The 22,500-nt window shown below is 43.9% G+C and overlaps 1 protein-coding gene across 1 annotated transcript in view; it reads left to right on the top strand.

Moving 5' to 3' along the window:
- kctd16b (potassium channel tetramerization domain containing 16b) overlaps nt 1-22,500 on the top strand; it is a gene marked incomplete at both ends in the record, with an annotated part of 59,556 nt that overhangs the window by 35,778 nt on the left and 1,278 nt on the right. The window lies entirely within an intron of this gene.

The following is a 22,500-nucleotide window of genomic DNA, read 5'->3' as shown; positions in this document are numbered from 1 at the left end:
GTGTGTGTGTGTGTGTGTGTGTATGTGTCTGTGTTCTTTTGTATGTGCATGTTTGTGTGCGTGTGTGTTTATGTGTTTGTGTGTATGTGTGTGTATGTTTGTGTGTGTGTGTGTGTGTGAGAGTGTGTGTGTGTGCGTGCGTTTGTGCGTTTGTTTGTGTGGGGGGTGAAAATAACTTGTGAAATATGAAGGAGTGAAAGATAAGGTGCGAGAAGAACACAGAGAGGTACTCAAGAGATGCCTATTTATAGAGAGCCGCCCCCCCCCCCCCCCCCGTACACACCACACATTGAAGCACCAGAATCCAGGAGACCTTCATACAGCCAGGACTTGTGTTCTTTATACTGGAGATGTGCTGTTGGATAACTTTCAGACAACATGGCTGTGAGGACCATTAGGCTTGTCAACTACCACAAAGCACACCACACAACAACATTCTTGTTTGCTAGTTTGATGCCACACGCGTGCTATTTCTCTGTCATATATATGGGCACAAATAAACAACAGTCATGCGCATTTTTCTCATCAGTGGCCACTCAAAGCGCATTACAATATAGCCTTATATTCCCCTGTTCATGCACACATTCACAGATCGGCGGTGGTGTCGACCATGCAGGGTGACATCCAGCTCGCCTGGAGCAGTTAGGGTGAGGTGTCTTGCTCAGGGACACCTCGACACACCCCCTCGAACTAGCAACCTTAGGCTTACCAACCAACCCGCTCTACCTCCTCAGCTACTATCGCCTGCAGTCAGGTGTGCACGAGCAAACATCGCACACTGCTCCCTAGGAATAGTTGTCATTATATAAAAAGGGGCCAGTGGGCCCAGCCATCTCCTGATATAAGGCCGGCACAAACGCCTGTTGGTTAAAGTTTGCAGACTGCAACATCAACTTCGTTTTCCCAAACAAAACGAAGAGGAGATGGGCCGATCATTGATGCGCTCTGGAAATTGCAAACTGTGTATCCAAACATTTTAATGAATTGGAAATGATCCAAAGTGCCAATGAAAGGTATTACAAGAGGGCAAAAACAGGTAATTTCCCTTCCCAAAAGTCCAACATACCATCTAACATCACAAGTGCAAAATTGTTGGTCTGACAGATGATTTCCAGGGTTCCAGGGGTTTCCAGGTGTCAGCCCCAGGGTTCAGCGCTATTCTATCGGCTATTCTGACAACGAGATATGCAGAAAACCTTGGGTTTAAAAACATTTCCCAATAATCCTCCACAGTGGATTCAAACCTCCCCCAATAATTTAATATCACAATATTGTGCAATATAACTGATAACCTGCGTCAGCAGATCCTGCCATATGCTTACTTGGTAGTTTTGTTGACAGATGAAAAGTAATTGGATGGATATGCTCAATATACAAAGCAGACCCTCTTCAACAAAGGGTTCTGTTGATTGGACTACCCTCATAAACACTTCATGTTTGTCAATCATACCTTTAGCTGGCACTTTGAGGGCATGGAGGCGTTTTCAATCTCCATATTCATAGATTATTTTTGCATTCACTATGAGGGCAAAGGTGCAGAGATGCTGATAAGCCACTTCCAGAAGTTTATTATGCAACCTTTTTTATGAAATCCACTTAAAGATATATAGATTTCTGACTGTGGGTGTGTGTTTGAGGCATTTTGACAAAATGTTTACACCTGCCCATATTGACAGATGCATTTGTAAACCAATTTAAATCATATGTGCGTGTGTGCGGGTGCGAGTGTGTGTGTGTGTGTTTACCTGTGCAGGTATGTCCATGCGTATGTTTGTGTCTGTATCTATTCTTTTGTTTGTGAAGGTGCAGATGTTTTTGCTGTTGTTGTGGTATTTATGTTAGTTTGTGCAGTATGGTGTGTTAGTCTATTAGAGTGCGTGTGTGCATGTGTGCGTGTGTGCGCGTGCGTGTGTCGTTCGGGGGGGCGGTCCACACAGTGTTTCAGATGGTTGGCTACTGTCTTTTTCCCACTGTCTGTGTCCTTCACACTAAACACAGGGTGTGCAATCGAGTAGGAAGATTATAGGAATCTTGGTATTTGGACAGCAGGTCTATTCCTTGATAGAAGGACAAAAAGAAGGGACATTTATTAAGACATCCATGCCCTGTTGGGGATGGAGGGGGCGGTTGGAAGTCAAAGAGACGGAGATAGATAGAGCACGGTACATGATGAGAGAGAGAGAGAGAGAGAGAGAGAGAGAGAGAGAGAGAGAGAGAGAGAGAGAGAGAGAGAGAGAGAGAGAGGAGAGAGAGAGAGAGAGAGAGAGAGAGAGAGAGAGAGAGAGAGAGAGAGAAGAAAGAAGCCTCTAGTTAGTCATGGGATGAGTCGAAGGGGAGACGAATTAGGAGGGTAAAGTGATAAATAACAGGATAAAATATTTGTGAGAGAAAAAGAAGGGGGGGGTAAGATTGAGGAAGCAAATAAAGATGGATAAGATAATGTCAGGAGAGATATATAGAAGACACACTTGGTAAGACAATAAGCAGTGAAGTAGAGTGAGTGGTAGTTTGAGAGAAAGAGAGCACAAGGAATAAAAGAGAGAGAGCTCTTGTATTGGGTCTAAAGTAAACTTTTGGATTAAAGCTGCTGTAAGTAAGATATGAGAGATAAGAGAGCATAGAAAAGAGCAGAAGAGGTCAAGGTTTGGAGACAAAACACCCAAAAAACACCCCTCTCTCTCACTTCCCTCCCCCCTCCCTTTGTTTATCTGCCATCGGTATGTTTTGCTGTCCTGTACCTGTGATGGATGACACACAAGATAGTTTCCTGAACCAATCATGGAAGAAATGCACATTATCATTTGCATTAGTGGTCAGAAATGTGTAGATATATCATACAGAGGCAGACGCAGCCAATTTGAAACCAATATTCTCACAGAGCCCCATTTCACTCACAGCTGACGGACGGCTGTGGTGTTTCTTACAAATTACAGCTTCTATAGATATTGATTCTACAACATACTTGTTACTTACAACATATTATTACAGAGCGTCTACTGCGATATTGATGGGCAATTCAATCCCACTTCAAAATCGATTGCCATAATCCACAAGTCCATTCATCCCAGAAACTCTCACATCGTGAGAACATCATTTCACCAGATGGAAACTGAAGTTGCTTGTCATGTTTTTAAGACACCGTCAAGGGTTCCAATGTGTTCCCACTGACTCCCCCCCCCCCCCCTTTCCCTTTGCATGTATAGATGATTTAAAAATAAAATCATCATCAAATTAATCATTCTGAAGTTGGATGTAAGAACCAGGTGGTGTGTAAGTAGGTCATGTCGTTTAGCCCTCCATTGATGTAGATAACTTTTCTTCTTCCAACTCAGCATGGTGAGATGTAATTACACTCTGCTCACGCAGGTTTTGGGACAAAATGTCTGCCTGACACAGGTCAAAATGACCAGGGCTCCAAGTACATTTTCCTGTTTTTCTTTAATTAGACTCTATTGGAATATGCAAAGTCACCGAGCAGAAACTCTGTTAGAAAAAAAAAATAGAAACTGAAAAAGGGCAATCTGCCTGTGTGTTTCCTCTGCTCAATACTCTATCGCAATTATATGGTATTGAAATAACTGCTATCCTCAGTTTGGGCTTCTATTCTATCTAAATGTAGCTTCCTGAAACCTCTTTATAAGTGCATCATTTGCTGTAAAATATACGCCTAAAATGAATAATAGTCAATGGGGAACTTGGAAAACATCCAAGCGTCTTTTTTTCCACCAGTAGCTCAATTTCTTAGATTATGTGACACAATCAATCACAAGTAGTATTGGGGGTAACGCATTACAAAAGTAATGCATTACTGTAATGCATTACTTTTTGCTGTAACACAGTAATGTAAGGCATTACACAAAAAATATGGTAATATTTTACTCGTTACAATTCTCAGTAACGCGCGTTACAATGCATTTTAAACCCGAAATTAACTTGTGTGTTGTTTTTATACATATTCGCCAACACCGCGAGATTCGCAGAGGAGAAAATCTGTGCAAATGTTCCTTCCTCTGCTAGAGGAGAAGATCACGGCAGCAGCAGAGTCCAGGGGAGCTGGTTGTAGTCTTTTCGCTCAGTTCTCTGTATCAACAGTAGGACTAGAACGGAGCGAAAACAACCAGCCCGCCTTTCCGCTTGCCGGTGAGTTGCACATTTCTGAAAATGAACGTTTAGGGTTGTTCTAAGGAAAGTTTTGTGAATACCCATAACCAGCCATTGTGAAGCAGGCAGGGGCCATTCCAAATGAGCCAAATACCCGAGACAGGACTAATAGTCAAAATTTCGGTGTCAACCACTCTATTTCATCCTAGACAAACCAGAAAGGGGATAAATGTTTTGTTTTTTTACAATCTATCATAGTAGACTCTAGTAGGCTCTATTGATTTCAATATGGATACTTAAAGTAACAGTATTTCTATTATAAAATGTATTGCACCATGAGCCATAACTGCGACCATTGTATTGTACTTTTGTTAGCCTTAAGCCTTAAGCCTGCCATACCACATTGCCTCCTGCTGTGTAATGAGCTGCATTGAACACAAGATCTGTTGAGAACACCAAATCCATATTTCCTGTTATTTTGATGAAAGTAATGCAAAAGTAATGTAAAAGAAGTTTAATGCCTTACAATTCAAAGACAGTAATATTGAAATGTAACTAATTACTTTGAAATGACAGTAACAAGTAATAAATAATGCATTACTCTTTTGGAGTAACTTGCCCAACACTGATCACAAGTGAAGGAAGGTTTTCAACAGGTGGCAAGATCTTTACCAACCACTTTTATGCTTACTAAATCCGAGTTCAGGCCCCAATAAAAAAGAAAAGGGGAAATTTTGGCTTTCAAGGAACAATGTCTATTAGGGGAAGTGCCTCTAAAAGGGAGAAAAGAAAACAAACAACATAGACAACCTTGAGGGGCAAACAGGAGCATATTAAAAAAATATATATTTATACAAACCACTGACCTGGGGGCCCAGGCACACGCCAGCAGATTGATGTTTACCATGATGTACATCCTCAATGTTGTTCACTGTTAGTCATCACTCTCTTTCTCTTCTTACACAGGACATTGTAGTGGCTCTCCATGCCATCACAACTATCTTTTAGCTAGCAACATGATATCTGTCTGCAATCTCTGTATTCTGTTCAACTACATTTTAAACTCAGACATGGCACTAAATCAGCCAAACAATACTTTGTTGTTTCCCTGCCTCATTCTACCTCCTCTAGATACGTTCTTTATCTTCATCAGTTACCGCTCGGCTGTGACTTAGACTTATCCTAATGATGTGGAGGAAGATGATGATGATAATGATGATGATGATCACAGTGACAGCGGCGATAATCATTATCCCCTGGTAAAGTAGGCAGGAATACGATTACAATGTCAGGCAATTATTTCTTGACGGTTCCATTCCCTAATTTTCAAACCACCTTTAAAACCTCTTTTCACCACAAACTTGTGGCACCAAGTGAATCAAACCTCTCTCACTCTCTGTCTCTGTCTTTATCTCGGGCTTCAGCATAATTCTCTGGCCATTCATATCTCTAATCCCAGTCAGTCAGGGTCCTCACACAGTCCACAGTTTGCCATGCACTTACTCAACATGATGAATTGACTATGTGACACCGGCTGGGCAGACAGCGGTCTGGATTAGAGGCATAGATTCCAGAGCCAATGCTTCGATTGATTACCGCTAAGCTCGTAGATAATGGCAGGACATTATGAAATCCCTGTTCCAAATCCCTATCCAATACTCCACTATCTGCATCCAAGCAAATCGAGGGGGGAAGGGGGGGGGGGGGACACAAAAAGGCGCAGAAGAAATTTGCAGAAGGAAATCACGGTGGCTGTCTGTGGACAAATGAAACAGGTCTCCCTTATTGGCCGCTTGTAATGGGAGGGCTATGGCCGCTGGGCCGTTTCTCTGGCGTTCAAGCTATGGTAGCACAGCGGCGCAGAGGGGGCTACGCCACCACAGCTGGAGGTGCAATGCTGTGTTTGTCCATGCTGATCTAACGCTATAGCTACATCTGTCTGTCTGCCTCCCTTTTTTTCGGTTCCTCTTGTCTGTCTGCTTTTCTGTGTTTCTGTCTCCCTGCTTCCCTGCTTGCCTGTCTCTCTGTCCGTCCGTGCCTTCATGCATGACTGCATACATGCCTCAGCCTATTCCTCTGCCCGTCTGTCCGTCTGTCTGTGTGTCTGCTGAAGTCTTTGCCTGCCTCTCTTTGTGTGAGTCCCAGCAGGCAGCTCAGTGCTGGGTACGACTGCAGGGGTGGAAGGGTAACATATGTTAAACCATGAAGGGGTGAGGAATTTACATCCGAGGTAGTTTTCCTGCTGAGTCAAAAGTACCACTGGAGGGAACTGACAGCTGCTACGTGGCGCACCTTTCAAGAGCACATGTGTTTGCACATACTCTCGATCCATTACACGCATTCTCTCAGTACTTTTCTCTCCATCCCTCTCTTTCTCTTTCTCTCTGTCTCCCTCTCATAGACCCACACCCAAATGCACGTGCACACCAAAGTATATAAAATATAAAAAACAAGGCTCGCTATCAGACACACACACACACACACACACACAAACACGCGCACACACACACACACACACACACACACACACACACACACACACACACACAAACACACACGCTCTGCTCTGAGATGAGCTCTCTGGAAGAAACGCAAGAATCTGCAGCCTCCTGCAGTCAATGTTGGAGCTGCTGTTCTCTGACACGCCTGTGGCTCTGCTGACTTTTGGATCTGTGCACGGATCCAAAGAAAACTGCTGGAGATATCGTCATGCCCTGGTAAATACGCCCACTGTTATCCCCATGAATATAAAACAGAAATATACAAATGGAACGAGTTTTACAACTTTTTTCAAATTGTCATCCAGACAGTTTGAAATGTAAACGGATGACTATAGTGACGGTCATGCTTGCATGCAGCAGTTTATAAAGCAGTATAAAGACCTACTTGAGTAATCTTAGCTGAAAATGACTTAAGTCATCCCTAAGAAATTCAGTAAATGTCATGAAGTAGCTAAAATACAATTAACTTGAATAGAAAAAGTATTGATCGGGGTAGAATGTACTTAAGCATCAAAATGAAAAGTAATCATTAAATATATAGGTCAACGTTTGTGGAAACCATGGTTGCGGGAGTTCAGCTTGGGTAGTCATGGACTAGCAGTATGCGGTAATGCTGCTGCTTTTGCTGTCGCTAACAGACATCTGGTTGTGATTTCCGAGAAGATATTCCTTGGCCTTGTTGTGCCTCAATATGTCAGTGAGATGGGCAGTTATGTCACTCAATATTAAAAGAACAGAAGTCTCTTCGGATAATCCATTATCGATTTTATTTTGGAGGGAGTAATGATGAGTACATTGCAAAATGTAGTTTAATTAAAACAATTTAAGGTTTGAATCTTGGGTGCCAATAGAGTCAACACATATACGAAGGCACGCAGGCACGGTCACACACACACTCGCATGCATACACATATACGTGCACTCACAGTCAAACACTAACACTCTTGCAGTAGATATTCCAATTTGGCTTTTTTTTCACAGAACTGACGCTAACACGTTTCAAGTCTATTATGACCTCCTGTTTGCTGCGGCTGCCTGTGACAGCTTTATCTCGCTGCGTTCAGACCTTAGTTCAACCTTTGCTACAATCGACCATAACACTCTCATCAACAGATTAGAGAGGTGAGAATCTCTGAAGCGGCATTAAACTGCCTGAAGTGTTTTCTGACACACAGACACGTCAGCACAGGGAACCTACACTCTCCCAATCGGTCCAGCCCTTAAAAGTGTGAGAAATGTCATAAAAAAATTATGATTTTCATTATAAAATCGAAGTGTTTGTTGTCTGCCAAAGGTGCAAAGCACTAGAGCGACAAAAACATCATGTGTTCCACTCAGGTCAGGGCCAGTTAAAAGGTTTCAGACACTTTTCTTCCACTGGGCAGCTGGTTCATTTCTTGTATGTTGAACCCTACATTTTCTTCTACATCTGTCTATCTTACTTCATTAAAGTAGACATTGGCACAAAATAGCGACTGAGGAATTGAGTGAGCGAGCTGAACTGAGACCGCTCCACCGTGTTTCAGTTCACTAGTGAGCGAGCTGAACTGAGACCGTTCCACCATGTCACAGTTCCCTAGTGAGCGAACTGAACTGAGACCGTCCCACCGTCTTTCAGTTCACTAGTGAGCGAGCTGAACAGAGACCGTTCCACCGTGTTTCAGTTCACTAGTGAGCGAGCTGAACAGAGACCGTTCCCATGTTTCAGTTCATTAGTGAGAGAGCTGAACAGAGACTGTTCCACCATGTGTCAGTTCATTAGTGAGAGAGCTGAACAGAGACCGTTCCACCATGTTTCAGTTCATTAGTGAGCGAGCTGAACAGAGACCGTTCCACCATGTTTCAGTTCACTAGTGAGAGAGCTGAACTAAGACCGTTCCACCATGTCTATTCTCTCAGTCAAACAATGTCTTCACTACTGTTTCTCCATTCTATAGCTGCTTCAGTTGAAGCAACATATGTGTTTACACATATTTGCATTTAAGCAGTTCACTTTGGGCTTCAAATGAAAGATATCATAAATATATTTTAAGGATACAAATTGGCTTGACTCCTTCCTTACATCCTAAACCTAGACTCTCTATAAGACCGATCCCAGCATCAGACCCTGGTTGCTCTATAAGACTGATCCCAGCATTAGACCCTGGTTGCTCTATAAGACTGATCCCAGCATTAGACCCTGCGGGACATCTTTGCTGTCCGTTCCTAGGTCCTGGCTCAAACTGCATTTGCTTTCTGCCAGGGCAGCTAAATTATGAATCAGCTCAAGCTTGCAAAGTCAGTAACCCATCTTCCCCCATTCCTCAAGAAATAGGAAATGCATGGTCTGATCTTCAACGGTCCAGTATTTATCAGTTGTTATTTCCTGATGCAGCACAACACTAATGACTTTATTGAAAGATAATACATTTGAATTAACTGGAAATTATTCATAAATAATAAATAAACAATTTGTTTGGGGTATATATTTTGTGTCATTTACTTAGTAAATGTAAATACTGACCTAATGTATGGGGAGAAGATGCACAACTTGGATGTAAATCCTTTCCCTAAATCCATGCAACACAAAAGGATGACGGGTGTCCTCAGTCCAAATCCTTCTGTGTCGGCCCTCTACCAACAAACCCCCCTCCCTTGCCTTTTCATGGCTTGGACCACTTTGTACTGTGAGCAGATCTTCCTAAGCAGAACACACAACGGCGGCTAAACGTTGTCTACAGTAGAGAGAGCAGGCGAGAAAGAGAAAGGAAAGGGAAAGACATGGAATCAGATATGGGTGAGCAAGCAAGGTCCAGGAGGGGATTTAACACGCCGGTATCACAGCTCTGTATTGATCCAACCACTCTCTTTCTGTGGGCCTTTCAGGACCAAGCAAGGCAATTTCATTGCCACCCCCTCTATCTGACATCGCGCCCTCAATCCGTATGTCTACTTTTAGGATGATGTCCTGGGGGTCAAAGTCCTGAGAAGCAACGTAAAATAACTACCCGGTAACAAATGAGGCTCTCCGAATGCAAAAGATGATCTCCTACATTGGACCTATTGGACCATAGTATATAAGTTATGCTAAAACTGATGTTTAGCATAGCCCAAATGTATCTAATACGAATGATTGAATAGCTACAAACAACACACAAGTGTATTATACATGTAATTGTTGCTGTTGTCATACAAACACAGTAACTCGTAAGGATGGGATACATTTGTTCCATCGTACAAACACGATAATAAGCAGTAAGCCAATTAGATAGATACATTAAGAATTTTGCCCTTTATCACTTCAGTACTTGAGGCATCCGCAATGAAGATATTTCAATCATCTGCCGTATAATGATTATCGTTGATTGTCTCAATGTCTGCATGGATGTGGTGAGAATCCAATCCCCATAACTGGTGTGTTTAGTGAGCTCGCTTGAGGCTGCTATGCCATGATGAAACCACGAGTCATTTCAAAGTCTTAAATAATCATCTGCTGTGAAAATGTTCTAAGGATTTAGCAAAAAGCAATACTTCCCATACCCTAGAGAGCATATTTTGCAGTAATTATGAGCAGGGTCGTGGCCCAGTGATAAGGGCCTCTGCCATGGACCATGGGGGAATGCTGAAGTGTTGGCATCCGCATGAATCCTCCAGGGTATGGCTCCTCTATCAGTGTTTACCAAGGACCGATTACTGGACTAGCAATATTTCCCATGGGATAGAAAGAAATATTAAGTTGATCCAAACGATGAATTGCAATTATTAGCTATATTCAAGTGTCTTTACTTTAGCATGTGTGTGTGCCATCCTGCTGGTTTAACCTGTTGCACATTGAGTAGTCAATGTGCAACAGGTGTGCAAACTCACCCAGCCCCAGAGCCCCAAAAAAGACTCGGCCAGGGGAGTCAGCTTAAACCAGCCATCAGTCACCCACACCATCACACTGACATAGTGAGTGTGTGCGTGTGTGTGCGTGCGTGCGTGCGTGTGTGTGTGTGTGTGTATGTGTGTGTGTGTGTGTGTGTGTGTGTGTGTGTGTGTGTGTGTGTGTGTGAGTGAGCCATGAATGTAAGACAGTCCCTGAGTGGCTGCAGCCCAACCCTCTCCCTTCCTCCCATGTGTTCGTGTCTCGACGTATGAAGTAGTACCAAATATTTATTCAATAATTAAGTGTCGAGAAGAATATCTGTGCTGTACAAAATAGGTTAGCACTTTGTTTCAGCTTTCAGATTACATACAGTATCATCATCCAACTAAATTCTCTGCTCTCTGGCTTATCCTTGATTGACGAAGGTTTGCAGTTCACTGGTGTGCGAGCTGCACTGAGGCCGTTCCACCGTGTTTCAGTTCACTGGTGAGCGAGCTGAACTGAGACCGTTCCGCGGTGTGTCGGTTCACTGGTGAGCGAGCTGAACTGAGACCGTTCCACGGTGTGTCGGTTCACTGGTGAGCGAGCTGAACTGAGACCGTTCCGCGGTGTGTCGGTTCACTGGTGAGCGAGCTGAACTGAGACCGTTCCACGGTGTGTCGGTTCACTGGTGAGCGAGCTGAACTGAGACCGTTCCGCGGTGTGTCGGTTCACTGGTGAGCGAGCTGAACTGAGACCGTTCCACGGTGTGTCGGTTCACTGGTGAGCGAGCTGAACTGAGACCGTTCCGCGGTGTGTCGGTTCACTGGTGAGCGAGCTGCACTGAGACTTTCCCTTTTTTCACAGTTTGCTACCATGGCGTATACGCTGAACGAAACTTTTGAACAAATCTTTTGAACAAACTGATTCGAAGGATTCAGTCCACTGAGAAGAACTGCTTCGCACAGAACATGTTAAGATAGGGGGTTGGCTGCTAAGCCAGACAGCTCAGCCTCTACAACCACTCACGCTGTCCCAGTAAGGAAGGTGCATTTGGTAACTCTTGCTGCATCAAAGACATAGGACATGTGGAGTGTGCATTGACCTAACTTAGCAGAAGGGGTTGCTGTCAAAGGAGGAGTAATGTGAACTATACAGTTTGCCCTCAAATAGGAGCCATGATGTAACTCCACCATGCAGCAGATCGGTGCCGTAGCACTTCCTCCATGATCCTCTTTGCATTAACTAAGAATTATTCATTAAATCAGATTAGCATGAAGCTATTCTGTGTGGCTTACTTTTCTGAAAAACATTGAGCATTTATATGCTAATTTTTTGGCCACATCCCAAAGTCCATAAGAGGTTGTCATAGCAGTCTTTTTGAAAAGTAGGTGTGTCGACGTTGATCTAGGGACGAAATGGGGAAGGATTTGTGCCGAGGTGACTGGGGACAGCAGACAGATGTCATTATGTGCTTCCTCAGGGCACGCCCCCCTTATCGCTGTGTTTCATCAATCACCATGGCTACGCTGACAACGAGGACGGACACAGTTAATGCACCGTCGACACTCCCAGCACCTCTGAGGGGAGGGCAGGATAGATAGAGACTGATAGGCTGCCTCACCTTCCACCCCGACACACATCCCTCTCCGTTTGTTCCAGTGTGGCGCCCCGAAACAGGGAAATAAACACACATCAACCAGAGAGACAGAGAGAGAGAGATACGGCTATGGGAGGATGGGGAGATAAGGATGGAGCGGGGTGGGGGGCTGAGATGCAGTCAGGTAGAAGTCACTCAGGCCTATCCATTATCTTACTGTTAAGGGTAGAATTGGAGAGATAGAGAGGCAGGGAAGTGAAACATAGATTTGGAGGAGATGGGGGGTGGTGCTGAGGCCAGTGAGTTATGGAGGGGATGGAGAGAGAGAAAGAGAAAGAGAGTGAGAGAGAGAGAGAGAGAGAGAGAGAGAGAGAGAGAGAGAGAAGGAGGGAGAGAGAGGGAGGGCATGAGGGTGCTCACAACGGCCCGCAAGGAATCCCAGTCCGACATCAACGCAGTAGAATTCCCAACTGTGCTAAAGAAAGATGGTGGTCCACTTAGCACAGTCCGTCGCCACCCATTATAATAAAGACAGAACAACACCTAAAATCAAATCTTCCGGTGTGTGTTTTTATTTATTGTGTCGTGACGTTCCATCACTCCTCTGGTTTGCGACCGGCCCAAACGTCTGTATGGCTGCGAGATGGAGAAAAGTTGTCAGAGTGATACGGCCTGTGAAGTTTCCAAGACAGGTGGCAACTTCAGTTGAATATGAAAAACAGGGTATGATAAAAACAGTACAGTTGATGGCACAGCTGTTTGTCTGTAAGCTAAACTATCTTGATTCTTCATCTGCTGAGGAAGACAGCAGGTCTTTGTCATGCGTGCGTTTATGTTGTTGCAGTAACTAGTGGTACTGGTTGTGGATGCCCCAGCGGTGCAATATCTTTCACACAGTCTGTTCCCACCAACATTTGCTGTTATTAAAGCATCAATTTCAATGCTTGAACAAAGGCACAAGTTACCAAAAAGCTCAACCTACTATGGCTACTATAATGGCTTGGTAATTTACTAAACATGAGTAGCACAGGAATTGATAAGTTGACCTTTCAAGGCGATCCGTCACCCGCAACAGGTCCTGTGTGAGTACTCTTTGCAAGTGACCTGCGCTAGTGCTGCAATGCAAAAATTAGGCTACATTGAAACTCTGCCCTAAGAGTCGACAGTCGCCAATCAGTGATCCAACAAAAACCAGAGTTAGAGGATCAAATATTCCATCAAATGACAATGAAGGAGGACAATAAATGAAAATGTACTATTGGGTACATCAGTTCAATCTGACATTCAAAACCCCACTAGACTGACAATGTAGGGGACAATAATCAGATTAAACTCTGTTCCCGATTCATATCAACTGGCCGACTAGAACAGCCAATTAAAGATTGGGTGTGTAATCCGAATCACATCTGTGGAAATGTCTCCTCCAGAGCTGATGAGGTATAGGGAGTCAAAGGTACGAGAGGAGGTGACAGAGGGATGGGAGAGATAGCAGGGAAACAATGGCCCATTGGAGCCACCCATAGCAGGCATGTTGTTAGCAGATTATGGCCATGTTGCTCGGTTCTTTGTGCCTATAGTTTGACGTTTCCGCTGGACACGTTGGAGGAGCCAGCGACGAATGTGGCTAGTTCAAGAGACAATGTTCTTGATGTCATGAAGAACATTGTGAAGAACATGGTAAATATATGGCCGGCAGCCCATCAAATATATTTGCATAGGTCCCAGGTGGGATTTATAAACGGATGGATGCATGGATTCACGGGTGGATTCAAAGTGAATGTATAAGTAGACAGTGGATGAATGAATGGATATTTTGAAAGGCACCCATCCGAACGCAGTGCGTAAAGTAACCGGAAAACCAAGTATTTGACGGTAGGAATGCGAGAGGGACCCGCCTTGTCATAACCAAATGGCAATGTTCTGCAATGTTTGTTATGTGAAAGACACAGAGATACAGTGTGCGGCAAGCCATCACTGTCCGTGCCCTTTCACAGTGTTTGTGTGTGTGTGTGTGTGTGTGTGTGTGTGTGTGTGTGTGTGTGTGTGTGTGTGTGTGTGTTTGACTGCCCTTGCAAATCTAGAGTTGACTACTGCACAGGAAGGAGAGGGAGAAGACACCTTTGTTTCCACGACTATTGATCACAGAGTAAACCCTCGGGGGGAGAAGCCCAGAACTGGAGGACAACCTCTGATGACTTGTTAAAAAGCTGCAACCCAATCTAATCATAGCCAAAGGGAGCTGGAAATAGATTCAAACCACACAGATACTTTACTGCTTCCTCATAACGCATAGGGGATGTGAATGATGTGCTGCAACCGGGTGGACCATTTGAAAATGTATTTGTGAATATGGTGTTGCTGAATAAGCGATCGGGAAATGCACGACAGCCGTGTTGTCCAATAATAAAGTCAGCAGAATAGGGGATGAATGAAAGATAAAAATGTTGCTTTCAAAGAAATTAGGAAAAAAATGTTTAAACTTCCGCAACAAGTCACTTGAAAAACCAGATGGATACCATGGCATATTTCTTTTTCGAACTGAAAGACAGGTGGAATGTTGGGCTGATAAGATGATATGATGAGGATGATGATGACGATGATGACGATGATGACGATGTTGATGATGACGAAGATGACGATGATGACGATGATGACGATGATGATGATGATGATGAGGATGATGAGAATGATGCAGTCTGGTTAAGAGCAATGTCATGTCTGCAGACCGAGGGCCTGGGCCGCAGTGCAGTCAGCACGGAATACATTTTTCCGATCATGAAGTGAGCTGGCTTGATTACTCATCAGTGCAAAGCAGGTGTCACCAGAAAGCCCTTCAGCTCCATGGCTCTGTGGAGTTGGAAGCTGGCAGCTCACAAGTCTCCCATCCGTGCGAATTATTCTGCATCTCCTCCACAGCCCGGCCCGGGATTTCAGCTTTGTTTTTGCTTTACTTTGCTGCCAACCGAACCGTACCGTAAGGAAGATCTGAGCTCCTGCTCTGGCCAGTCTGGGGGGGGGGGGGGGGGAATAAGAAACATGGCTCCCCTGTGGCATCCCGAAATGTTGAGTTCTAAATAATTATTTGTGAATATTTTTCTGCAGATGATGATAAATACACTTATAATGCCTAATCAAAGCTCTTTGCAATTAGGAATTAATCATATTTTCTATAATAGTTACAATCCTTATAGCAATAGAAAATACAAACCAGATGAGATATCAATATGCCCAAGGTTCCCAATCAAGTTTTAGATGCCTGTCTGAGAGAGTATTTTCAAACATTTGTTGTTTATTTCAGAAAATCCGAGAAAAAAAATGCAATGTTCTTTGCTTAATTGTGCACCATATGCCTGTGGTAGTAAGTTTGATTTAATAAGTTAGACATTAAATGGTGCTTTACCAGGTCTTAGGGGAACTCAGAAAGAAAGAATTATTGACCCCAGCCCCAGCCCCTTAACAGCCTAGAACCACCACAGCCGAGGTACCAACCAAACCTAAAGGCCTGTGGAAAGGAGCCATGCTGCAGATGACCTGGGATTGGTCAAATGCAAGTGTAAAGAAAAAATTATTAGCTGTTTAGCAGACGCTTACAAAGGGAAAACCTTTGTTTTAATTTGAGATGCATGTCATGAAAGAAAAGTTAAGGGTAAGCAGGGTAGAAACAGGCTTTTTCATTCTGCTCTCTTTCGAATAATACCCAATAATTATCACACAGATCGACAAAGTACTACAGGACGGATAACTCTTCCTGGAAGCTTGCTACCACACTGTGCTTATTTAGGCACTGTTATGGTGTCCATTAGGAGCCCATCTAGCCCAGTGAAGACCAAGTACCGCTATGGCTAGTGTCAGTGGTAATTGGTGTGCCTTCTTTTCATGTGTAACAACAGTCCAGAACTTTCTTCTGTCTTTGCTGGGCATTCAAACTTGGCAAAGATTCAAGAGATATTTGTGTTCAGCAATGTATAATAAAATAATGGTAGAATAAACAGTTTTCAGTTTTTGAGACGGACTGACAGGTAGATGAAACACCTCCAAACAAACGCATAGAGAGTGAGGACATAAAAGAACATCATCCTAATTGCGCTGCAACATGGCATTACAACAAGGCAAGTGGGAATAGAGACGAGGAGAAGGAAGAGAGACAGAGAGAGAGAGGGAGAGAGAGAGAGAGGAAGAGGGAGGGGGAGAGAGAGAGAGAGAGAGAGGGGAAGAGGGAGAGAGAGAGAGAGATAGGAAGAGGGAAAGGGAGAGGGAGAGGGAGAGAGAGAGAGAGAGAGAGAGAGAGGAAGAGGGAGAGGGAGAGGGAGAGACAGAGAGAGAGAGGAAGAGGGAGAGAGAGAGGGAGAGAGAGAGGAAGAGGGAGAGAGGGAGAGAGAGAGAGAGCGAGGAAGAGGGAGAGAGAGAGAGAGAGAGAGAGAGAGAGAGAGAGGGAGAGGGAAAGGGAGAGAGGGTGGCTTTGGGTGGCAGAGGGCTGTTTGATGGTGGAGGCTTCACACTGCTTAACATATGAAACGCTTAGGCTTCAATCACCTCTACTACCTCAGAGCAGACGCCTACAAGAACATTTTCAACCTTGCGTATTAATTTGTCGTCTGCTATAGTTCAAAGCATGTGGCCTGGAAAGGCCATTCAAAAAACATAATGATGTTGAGGTCAATAGGGCTTTGACCTTGTGAGCTGGGGGTTAGACACTCATATACTCCTTCCTTTTGATTGGAACTGTTCATCCAGGATACAATTTGGAGAAACACGATGGATGGCATGACCTCTTCTGAGTCCTCAATAGTAGTTTTGGCCTTGCTGAAAAAGTATTATTATTATTACTTTTCTACTCAGCTTGACAACTACATTTTTAATGATGTGGTTCTGTTCTGAATGCTCCCATCCTCCAGCAGTTCAACAGTGGAGCAAGGCAAATTATTTTTTAACAATGGCTGCCTTAACTGGCATATTGTGGAAACAATTTTTCAGTTTCTATTTCCTTCCTCTTCCCGTAGCAGGTCTCTATGGAACCATAGATTGGTGGGAAGTGGAAGAAAAACTCAAACTCCCCCTATCTCTCTCTTCTCTCACTCTCACTCTATCCCTCCCTATCGCCACAAAAATCCAGCTATACAGGGAGGCAATATTCAATCGGAGGGGTAATCTTATATGACAAATCTACTGGTATTGTATTATTATATGTGTGCCAGTATGTGGAAATTCTTTCAAGTGTGGAGCCATCCTGCCACTGGCCTGATTCTGTGGACTGAGAGCTTTGTGCTCTGATGTCTTCTTATGCTGTTATCTGGTGGTTATGCTAGTGGAGTGCTCTGCTGAGTGCTACGGGATCTGGAGGGGGTTCATAACCTCGGCCCGGACAAGAAGGGTCAGCTGAAAGGTTCTGGTCAACACTTGCTGAACCAATCCTGAGAACGCCTGCATCGGTGTTGATTAGAGTAGATTTGCTTGTTTCTTTTGCCTTCTTGTGAGCGCTGTTGGTTGTTCTGGTAGTTGATCACAGAGCAATAAGACAGAGCCAGAGAATGTGTGTGCGCATGCGTTTGTGTGACTCACTTTCTGGAACACATAATCAACCAGATGACTGATGGCTGGCATTTATCAAGTAAAACACATGGAGCGGGCCATTAGCAGCGTCCATGAGTAACACTGCAGATATCTATACGGCTAACTATGCAATTGATCACATTTGCAGTAACATTTATCTGATTTTCAACGAGAAACGGCACCCATGTCTACCCTCTGTGCTCATAATTGATTGTGTTGCATTTGTTTAAAAAACGTGACGTCAATTTGGAAGGGAGGTTTGATAGTCTGAGCCCTCGTTACCAGCTAGGAAAGCCACAGTGCTATTGAGGACCTTAATCACAGCACAACAGTTTTTATATCGTGGTTTAAAGCAACGATGAGGCATCACACAGATTGATGAGGAGGCTTTTTTTCCAAACAGTGCTTCCTAATGTCATGGTTAATACATATTTAAGATAACATTATTTATTGATAAACAATAAAGAAGACAAATGCCAATTGATTGTGTTAAAGTCATTATGGTTCTTTAGAGGGAGTCCTGGTTTACAAATCTTCCCGAAGCACAATGACAACGGGAAGACATCGGAAAGGCCTCACGGCAATCCAAATTATTTTGAGAGTGAGAGAGCATGAGAGTTTGATAGAGGTATAGATAACGAAAGAGAGAGAGAAGGAGAGAGAGGGTGAGGGAGGAGTGTGGAGCAAATCAAAGGGAAAGAAAACTGTCCCCAAAAGAACGCAGAAGGTGTGTGTGGTTGAGGTTGTGCGTTGTCCGGGGGAAGGTGTTGAAGACTTTAAAGCAAGAGACACACACAAAGAGGGAGAAGGAGAGAAAGACAAGGGAGCAGGAGACAGCAGAAGAGAGGTTTATGTTCTTTCCCTTCTTCCCACCCTCCCCTCTCATACCCAAATCATTTATCTCCATTGAAAGGCTCCCAGGGCAGAGAGGCGCGGTGACAGAAATCTATCGACGGGCAATCGTCCGTGCAGCTCGCCCTCCCCCAGGTGGGCGCCCGGAGGCGGACGGTTGGGTGGGTGGCTGGGATCAGGAGGGGAGACACAGAGACAGGAGCCGCAACGAAAAGGGAAAGCAAAAAAGAGATACAAGTAAAAAGAATGAGATCGTTTTGGGAAGGACGGAGGGATGAGGGTGAGGTGATAAGGGGATAAGAAAGGGAATGAAAGTAGAAGTGAAAGATTGCATATAGCATATGTGTCTGTGTCTGTGTGTGTGTGTGTGTGTGTGTGTGTGTGTGTTTGTGTGTGTGTGTGCGTGCGTGCGTGTGTGTGTGTGTGGCAATGCATGCCAGTCTAATGTTGTGTGACATTAGACATCATCACCACCTCGCCCACCTCCACCTGGAATGAGTTGCAATAGGAAGGAAGATGTGAACAAACACACACACACACACACAAATACACACACACATACACACATACACACACACATACACACACAAACACATGCATAGGACAGGGATGAGGGGCGGTCAGCCAGGGGCAGGACTGATAGTCTGACACCTCTGATGAGACAGAGACGGGCCCCAGCTGAAACCATTGCCAGTCTCCTACCCAGGGGCCTACAGATAAGCCCAGCCCAGGCCAATGTCATCTACACACACAAGACTGACCCTTTAGATGTAGATGCAAGAACACATGCAAACACACACACACACACACACACACACACACACGCACACGCACACGCACACGCACACGCACACACCCACACCCACACCCACACACACACACACACACACACACAGACACACAGACACACACACACACACACACAGACAAACACACACACACACACACAATCAATCATTGACTCATGCACAGACCGACAGACACACAAATGCACTCTCAAACAGTACACCAAGTTAAGACAAGTATATTCTGCCCCAATGGATGCTGGGTGAGAAAGTTGGAAAACTGTTTGCGCTGAGATTTTTCGAGATGTTCAAACAGTGCATAGCACAGCACTATGGGTTTTTCTGTTTCTACCAATTGTCCCAAGATTGTGCACTCGTGAGCGAACTTAGAATCCACACCCTGTGAACTCCAATAATTGACCAAACCATAATTAGCCGGATTGCTCATTCAGAATCTTGAAGAGTGTTTGTGCATTTATAACATGGAAATTGAGGAATGTGGGCAATGTGAATGAATGGTGAATGATGTAATGAATGTAATGCAGAGTGAGGCGGATAGTGCCATGCCAAACCCTGGGCATCACACGGCAACGTTTGGACAGGCATATCAGCGACCTGTCTGTTATTCCCATTGTCTGTCTACTCCGAAGTGCCTTATCGTGATGTATTTTTACATGCACCATCTCTCGCTGCCTTTCACTCACAGGCTCTCCATGTCACACTGAATGTCTTTGTGCAGCTCCATTTATTCATCTGGCCCCTGGTGTGGACCTGTTTTGTTTTTCCTATTGAATGAAAGACGGTGCTGGAAATAATGTCAGCTGATTTCACATTGTGAGGTTGACATCTATTCTCACCAAGACTTCTTGTCTTTTGGTAGAAAATAAATAATTTCACTCTCTCACAGCTTAAGATGTTGAAACAGGTGCTTTAAAGATAGTTGACTTGCCAGCTAACAGGGTTGGCTATAATGGTTCCTTGGACGTGGTGTGTTGCTTGGTCCTGTTGAGACTGCATGCAAGGCATATCATTATCACTGTGCAGGTGTGAGCAGGGGAGAAAAGAAAATGTCAATCAAGATAAAGGTATTATTTGAAGCCTTAAAGATGGAACCAGGGGTTAGCATTAAGCTACAACCATCAGCTAATGATAAGATGGTAGTAACAGTGGTAACTAATACTAGATAGTGGTTAGCGCTACACTAGAACAAATGGTTAGCGTTAGTGATACGCTATGACTAATTGGTATAGATACACAACAACCAGTGGTCGATTATAGGCCTATACACTAGAATCAGACTTTAAAAAACCATAGGTGTAACTGCTTTTTCTATCACATGTAAATTATTATTCCTTGACTAATCCGTTTACCAAACAATTATCTTCAGAAGTGTGTCACCTTGAAGGTAATTGTATTTCAGCGGAGACGATTAATAGAGTTCCTGCTGGCTGGATGTTACTATCAGGGAGGCTAATAGCTAAGGAACAGCGCTAAGTGGTTTAGCGCGTATCTGTCAGGTCCTGCACGGCGGCCAAATAGTGCTGGATACGATGACTAACCTCCAGCAGCTTCAACTGAGACTAATGTGCCATTAGGAAATGGAAACACCCCCACACCAGCATATAGCAACCCGGTTTGTTAGAAAGTGTTTCAATTTAACATGGGACATTTGGCCATACATGAGGTTAAACTCAACCATGGAACACACAACGTCAAGTTGAAGCACAACCTAATCCAGGGTTTGCTGAAACATACACCAAAGAGAGTGTCCCCTTTTAAGGACTGCGTTGAAACTCACAAAGAAGCGAAACAAAGCCACACCCACGCACACCATTGTCTAATTCGTGCCATTCTTCACTGTGGCTCGTCTTAGACTTGTGCAGTTTATCTTGTTTTGGAAGGCGGATTATGAAGTGGTAGACTCCCAAGTGAAGAGCAGCTCGGGGTCATTTTTTCAACAGAAATTATGAGCACGCACCTCATCGATCACCTGGCCTTTTCCCCAGCCTGACGGGCACTTATTTATTCCTAAAGCGTTGCTGATCGAGGAAACAAAAGGGGACGCCATTGGTCCTGATATAAAACACCATGTTGTATTGTATTTTACTGTCTGCCTACGCAATGCTAGAGTGTGTGCTAGGGAATGGGTGTGTCACTGTGAATGTAACATGAGAAATGATGTGTGCTGTGTGTGTGTGCGTGTGTGCCATTGGTACTTGGCATTATTGTGCCTTTTACTCTCTTCCCCCTAGAGCAATGGTTGTCTGTGGGCACCACTAGTGAAATGACATGTCATTGTGGCTTTCTTGGGGATTTGATGGCACTGGTCTCGGGGGTGATTATCCGGGCTTTAACAAAATGACACACCATATTAATTTCAATTGAGTGTAGAAACATAAGATACATTAACAAAAATAACCTTAAAAAATATGAAACTGGTACTTAACCACGGAAAGGAAACCAGGATACGATAGAATCTAAGCCACATTCCAGAGATAATCATAGCAAAAGCATAATATGGTGGTAGCATGCGTCCTTACTTATTATTGCAAACCTCAACGGTGATCAGTGCGTGTTCTATTATCAACAACGGTTTCACTTCTTCGTGGTATTTATTTGTTTTTATTCCATTCGGGTTATCAACAGACATTTGGTACGCTACTTCTGCAGCACCAAGAGGAAGACAAGATGGTGGGTGGGGGTTGCAGCATTCACATAGTTCCAATTCTGTCACTACTGTCGAGAAGCGTGCGTATGCTTGTGATGGCGTGCGTGCATGTCTTTGTGTTGTCATGCATCTTGACACCCACTGAAACTTATGCTCAACTCTGACAGTGCACGTGGGTTGACACACTCAATAATAAAAAGGTCGGGGTGAAGAGAAGCTACATATACTAATATGTAAAGGGATAATTGATTTCTGTGTCCCAAGTTTCAAAGTTAGATATACTCCTGAGGAAGAATGTAATTAATTAGTGATGGCATTATTGAATTGGATTCCTGTTTATATCCATGAGGATTATAGCAGTGCTCTCGGTTTGTGTGTGTGTGTGTGTGCGTGTGTGCGTGCTTATGTGTGTGTGTGTGGGGGTTGGTGTGTCTTAGCATGCATGCATGTGTGTGTGTGTGTGTGTTAGTGGGCTTGTTTGTATGCAGTTTCCTTGTTCATGCATGCACAGCTCTTTTGTAACATGCAAAGGAGAAACGGACCAAAAAAAAAATAGTTATATAAAAATAGTTTTATTAATAAAAATAAATGTGATCATTCTATTTTTCGATTCTTCT

This window comes from Pollachius pollachius (genome assembly GCF_949987615.1).
Source record: "Pollachius pollachius genome assembly, chromosome: 6".
NCBI lineage: Eukaryota > Metazoa > Chordata > Actinopteri > Gadiformes > Gadidae > Pollachius > Pollachius pollachius.
Note: the sequence above shows the minus strand (reverse complement) of the source record. Positions and strands in the feature narration are given on the sequence as shown.